Here is a 6,395-nt window from a genome sequence, read left to right on the forward strand (position 1 = left end):
GGTTCAGAATTGAGAGTTCATCTTGGTAGATCATACCTTTGATGAATACGAAGTGTCCATCCTTATCTTTTTTGTTCACTTTAGGGTGAAAGTTGATTTTATTTGATATTAGAATGGCTACTCCAGCTTTTTTTCTTGGGGCTATTGGCTTGGAGAATTGTTTTCCAGCCTTTTGTTCTGAGGTAGTATCTGTCTTTGTCACTGAGGTGGGTTTCCTGTATGCAACAAAATGTTGGGTCCTGTTTACGTGCCCAATCTGATATTCTATGTCTTTTTATTGGAGAATTGAGTCCATTGATATTAATAGATATTAAGGAAAAGTAGTTGTTGCTTCCTATTATTTTTGTAGTTAGAGCTGGCATTCCATTCATGTGTCTATCTTCTTTTAGTTTTGTTGGAAGATTAAATTTTTGCTTTTTAACGTATGTAGTTCCCCTTGTGTTGGAGTTTTCCATTTATTACTCTTCGAAAGGCTGGATTTGTGGAAATATATTGTGTGAATTTGGTTTTGTCATGGAATACTGTGGTTTCTCTATCTATGGTGATTGAGAATTTTGCTGGGTATAGTAGTCTGGGCTGGCATTTGTGTTCTCTTATGGTCTGTATGACTCTGTCCAGGATCTTCTAGCTTTCATAGTCTCTGGTGAGAAGTCTGGTGTAATTCTGATAGCCCCGCCTTTATATGTTATTTGACCTTTTTCCCTTACTGCTTTTAGTATTCTTTCTTTGTGTTGTGCATTTGGTGCTTTGACTATTATGTGGCGGGAAGAATTTCTTTTCTGGTCCAGTTGATTTGGGGTTCTATAGGCTTCTTGTATGTTCACGGGCATCTCTTTCTTTAGGTTAGGGAAGTTTTCTTCTATAATTTTGTTGAAGATATTTACTGGCCCTTTAAGTTGGAGGTCTTCACTCTCTTCTATACCTATTATCCTTAGATTTGGTCTTCTCATTGTGTTCTGGATTTCCTGGATGTTTTGGGTTAGGGTCTTTTTGTTTTTTGCATTTTCTTTGACTGTTCTTTCAATGTTGTCTATTTTATCTTCTGTCCCTGAGATTCTCTCTTCTATCTCTTGTATTCTGTTAATGATGCTTGCATCTATGTTTCCTGACTTCTTACCTAAGATTTCTAATTCCAGAGTTGTCTCTTTTTGTGATTTCTTTATTGTTTCGAGTTCCATTTTTAGGTCCTGGATGGTTTTATTCAATTCCTTCACCTGTTTGTTTGTGTTTTCCTGCAATTCCTTAAGGGATTTTTGAGTTTGCTCTTTAAGTGCTTCTACTTGTTTACTTGTATCTCCTGTAATTCTTTATGGGATTTTTTTGTTTCCTTTTTAAGGGCTTGTACCTCTTTTCCTGTATTCTCCTGTATTTCTTTAAGGGAGTTATTCATGTCCTTCTTAAGTTCCTCTATCATCATTTTGAGATATGATTTTAGATCCAATTCTTACTTTTCTGGTGTTTTGGGATATCCAGAACTTGCTGCAGTGGGAGTACTAGGTTCTGATGAAGCCAAGTAGTCTTGGTTTCTGTTGGTAGGATTCTTGTGTTTGCCTTTCGCCATCTCTTGATTTTTGGTGTTAGATGTTCTTAGTGTCTCTGACTAGAGCTTGTCCTGTCTCTGCTGCCCTGCAAATCTCCTGTGACTCGTGGGGCCTGTGCCTCCTGGCTGGCTACTCTAGTCTTAGAAACTCACTGGAGAGAAAATGGCCGCTCTCACCTGAGTCTCTGGGTTTAGGCGCTCCCTGGAGGTTGGCCCTTCACTTGCAGGGAAGGGGCAGAGAAGGACACTGATCCACCTCTGTCACTTGGAAGCTGAGAGGATCCTGTCCCTGCCACTCTGCAGCTCCCCTAGGTCTTGTGGGGCCCGTGCCTCCCGGCTGGCTGCTCTGGTCTTAGAAACTCACCGGAGAGAAAATGGTGGCTCTCACCAGAGTCCAACCATGCTTTCTTGATTCACAGAATGCTATGGTATCCTTTAAGTTTTCGAAGTCTCTCTGGAGAACTCAATCTGTCTGTATTTAGCGCTTCCTGTGGAAGATGCCACTGAAAAGCCATGTGCTTTTATTATTTTCATTGCATGCTTTTACAGTTCTGTTTGGTATTAGTGAACATTCATGAAGATCAACTTAAGTCTATACATGCAAAATGTATTCACAAAAGTGTCAATGCTCTTGTCCCAAGCTATTATGCCCCAAGCCCTTGCTCCAACCCTACAAGTTATCTCATTCTCAAGATTTGTTCTGTCTATCTAGTATTTGCTCAGTGGCATTTGGCCCATGTTTCCCGGGGATGCTTTCTTCTGGTTTCTAGCAATGACCCTGCTGCTTTTAGCTGGCAGACTATCTCTTTTTCTCAGGTGGTTATTGAGTAGACCATCTCCCTTGTCTTGTCTCATGTACAGTTACCATTATAAAACAGCTTGCAAGAAGGTGTTGAAAAGACCACTTGCAAAATTGTATTTATGGGCTTAATTGTCTAGGTTACTCTTAGCATGAGAATGAGGTGGATCAAGAGAAACATAGTAAGCTGCTAAATCCTATCAAACTCCCAGTGATGTGTTCAAATGTGTGATGCTTAAGCTTTGGAGAACCCGTCTGGTACTTGGGAGGCTAAATGGTACTTTTTAAAATGCTAAGTTCAGGCCTAGCCATGCAGAGTCCAAAGAATTCCACTTTAGGTTTTAGGTTTACCCAGGGCCGAAAGACAAATCTACAAATAGCCTTTGGCATTCCCGCAAACATGTAAAACCAGATGCTACTACTAGATGTCATGAATGATCCTTGTAGTTTACTTGTCATCCTTTAGGCTTTTAGCTTCCTTTTTTTGTCATGTGCACTTGTGGCCTCTTTGACTATACCATGCTCCCTTCTTTGCAGTACCAGCTTTCCCCAGAAATCTGGGAAGTAACAAAGGCTGGATGATGTTTCAGTGAGGGGTCTGCTGGTGTATGCCCTAAACAGAAACTGAGTGAATTGTGGGGTTTTCCTGAGTTCAAAGTACCTGAGAAGAATGAGGAAGGACAGGTACATACAGTCTCAAGTCAGTGGTCATGCTTTATCTATACACTCCTCTACGGTGGACAACAACACAGGATAGGAATTTGACACTTAGTTTTCTTGCTTCTCACTACACTCTCATAGCCTTTCAACTTAAACAACGTTTGTATGGTCAAAGATGCAGTCTAGTGTGTCTTAAATTCCAAGTGATTGGTTGGTAGATGAGTTAGGATGATCAATGCATACTGTTTTGTAGACCATTCCATGCCACCATTTTGATCCCTGCCTTTGGTATCACCATGTCATGTGATCCCTCCAGAATTCATCTCAACATTTATCATCATGAATAAACTTTCAAACCAGCTCTGAGATTTCATTTCCCAGAAAATAGAATATCTTTGAAAGGCAATAACATCTCTGGACTCTTCTAAGCCAATCCTGGTGGATGGCAGAGTTCTGTCAGTAATTGGAACAACGATTCTCTGCTGGTCCATGATGAGCAGATTCCAGACACCTTTGATCAAAATATAATGGGATGATCTCGACTGTTTGGCTGTTAAGTAAGTATTCAAAATGGTTCTTGGACACCCCATTTGCACAAAGGAGGTAAGAACTCTGCTGAAGGCTTCTTGGGCTTTTGGACCCAGCTTATATGTTTACCAAGGTACTGGTCTGGGAGGACATCTCTGGACAGTGGTGTATCCGTAGTATCTCATCATTTCTTCATGATGCTCCCTAGAGCCTGGGAAATGGAAAGGACACAGTCACATTAAAATCTAATCTCTAGGGCCGGGCGGTGGTGGCACACACCTTTAATCCCAGCACTTGGGAGGCAGAGGCAGGCAGATTTCTGAGTTCAAGGCCATCCTGGTCTACAGAGTGAGTTCCAGGACAGCCAGGGCTATACAGAGAAACCCTATCTCGAAAAACAAACAAAAAACAAACAAAAACAAAACAAAAAAACTAAAACAAAAAAACAAAAAAATCCAATCTCTGGTGTATGAATTTTGGGTTGTGCACAATAGAGTGGGCATTCATCAGAAGTAACATTTGAAAATTTTTTCAGTTATGGAAGAAGAAACATTTGTCCATCAACTTCAAGCCTGGATGTGTTCGTATTTGCGTCCCAGCCCTTGAACTCTTGTGTCTCCAAGAGAAAACTTTTGGTGGGGTTGCTGCAGGATCTACATGTGGATCTCTTTGCTTGCCCTCTGTGCATGGATAACACAGGTGAGGTTTTGCCTAATTGGGCATATGATCCCTGAAAGTGTAGTTGTGTCTTTATCTCTCCTCGGAGTACACGAGGTCTTCACATGCTCTGTGCTCACTCCATTCTTGAAACTCTTGCAAACCTGCTCCCCAGTCACAGTCTGACCACACGTTATTAGACTTTTGCTGTGTCCAGGAGAACAGCCCTGACTGGATGTCTCCATTCTTAGCCCCATTGCTGGGAGGAGAACAAAGGCCTGGAGATGTCATGCTGTCCACCAGTTCAGACAGTGCAGAAAAGCAGGCAACCTACACCAGAACTTCTGAGTGCTAGAACCCTGTCAGTTTCCACAGGGTATCTAGGATGCCTCTGTACAGGCCATATGGCAGAAATTAACTCTTTCCTGAAGAGCCTGACTGACATAGTGGAGAGAGAGCCCACAAACTCCCTGTCGCAGTCTCCTTCAGATCTTCCATGTCTCCATGGCTAACACTTCAGAGAGCTTCTGAGTATCCTGACAGGAGAGCTGCAGCAAAAACTCAGACTTCAGGTTAGAGGGACAAGCATAGCAATATGGGTTTCTTATGTATTGGTAGAGGGCTGGCATATCTGGGGGTGCAGACTGGTGGGAAAGACCTGGGAACATATCTTCTGCAACAAATCCATTCTTCTCTCAACTTACACAAGTTCCTTCATTTTGTTCTCCATATTCAGTCTCTTGATACTGAACAGACCGTTCTAGCTGATGAGGCCAGGCTTAGAAGATGGACTGCAGCCAAGAAGCCTGGCCACCATAAAGACAAGTCACATCTTTAGGAAATACTTGAAAAACACTTATGCACATGAAAAAAGTACAAGGATTAAAGTCTCATCAGGCATTCCAGCATAGAGAGTCTGACAGATGCAGGTCAGAAGTTACCTCCAAATAATAGAAGAGGAAGAAGATCCCACTCCACAGAAGCCTGTTGCTGATGCTGTTGCAACCAGGACTATGATTGTGAAACTTGTTTCTCTGTGGATACCTGTTTCAGGAATCTTGTACCCAGGTATCCACAGTCCTCCTCACATATCTCATTTTGTACAACTTTGTATGTCCTGAAATTGTGTCCTGTGCTGATGATATCCCACTTGACACATAGAAAGAGTTTTACCCATTTAAGGAGCTGGAAGTAGGCTGGACCCACTGTTGACATTAAAGTGGATTTCTCTACTTTGTGGTTATTGACCCTTTTCAAACTGGATTGACAAGGAACAAAGCTCATAGCCTGATATTTCCAAGATTCACCCTTGTGAAATGCAGAGTCCCATAGCTCAAAATTGTACAGATACCACTCTGAATGAATTCAAAGCAAAGTGTCGGATATAGGAATTTTACAAATTTATTTATAGGTCCAGGACTCAGAAACATGAACCCTACAGAGAATCAGTCAGGGATACCAACTTTACAATTGAGAGATGCCATTAAAGAAAATGACCAATGGGAAGCTCATATAGCCATATCATTGTCTCTGTGACCCATAGTGCTGTGATTGCCTTTATCTCTGTCAACCTCAAAATGAGGTCACCATTTACAGAGTAACAGTGAGGGGCAGCAGAGCAGTACGGTGGCCCTAGGGTGGTGTAGTGGGCGGTTACAGGAGATGTTTCCATCCCTCTACCCACTACATCAAGGATGAAAGAAAGAGGAGAGTGGGAGTGACTGTGTGAGGGCAAGATTCATGGCCCAGTTCAGCCTAGTTGTCATTTACCAGGCTGGAAAAGCACAGCGCCTCTGTCTGGAGGATTCAGGTCAGGAATGTCACCAGTGACAGAGGAGTCAATGCTCAACCTATGAAGGCACTGTACCTGACATCTTGCTCTATGATGGAGAAAAAGACAGGATAGCTTGTCAATACAGGACTGGCACACAGCTGGCATAGGGGGATTCTCTGGAGGGTGCAGGATTGGTTGAGTGTACAGTAGGGCTGACAAGCCAGCAAAAATGTAGGACACACACTGAAGTCATATGCCAGGTAGCATGAGCTATGTAGCCACACTGCAGGATAGATGGGTTTTCTTGCACTGACTGAAGCAGAACCATGGCAGGGCCTGCCTGAGCCCTCCATCAGTACCTCTGATTCTAGCTGCTTCTCTCTCTTGCAAGTCACAAGCAGTATGAAGCACTACTGTTGGCTGCCAGCATCACATGG

General features: G+C 42.6%; 1 long non-coding RNA gene across 1 annotated transcript; it reads left to right on the top strand.

The window, feature by feature from the left end:
* Window positions 1-1,824: 1,824 nt before the first annotated feature.
* On the top strand, window positions 1,825-5,416 carry LOC116076058. The gene is made up of 4 exons (XR_004112795.1): window positions 1,825-3,556; window positions 4,063-4,226; window positions 4,436-4,756; window positions 4,921-5,416. It is a non-coding gene; the product is annotated as an uncharacterized LOC116076058 (long non-coding RNA).
* The last annotated feature ends 979 nt before the right edge of the window (window positions 5,417-6,395 follow it).

This window comes from Mastomys coucha, unplaced genomic scaffold, assembly GCF_008632895.1.
Source record: "Mastomys coucha isolate ucsf_1 unplaced genomic scaffold, UCSF_Mcou_1 pScaffold4, whole genome shotgun sequence".
NCBI classification, from domain to species: Eukaryota; Metazoa; Chordata; class Mammalia; order Rodentia; family Muridae; genus Mastomys; species Mastomys coucha.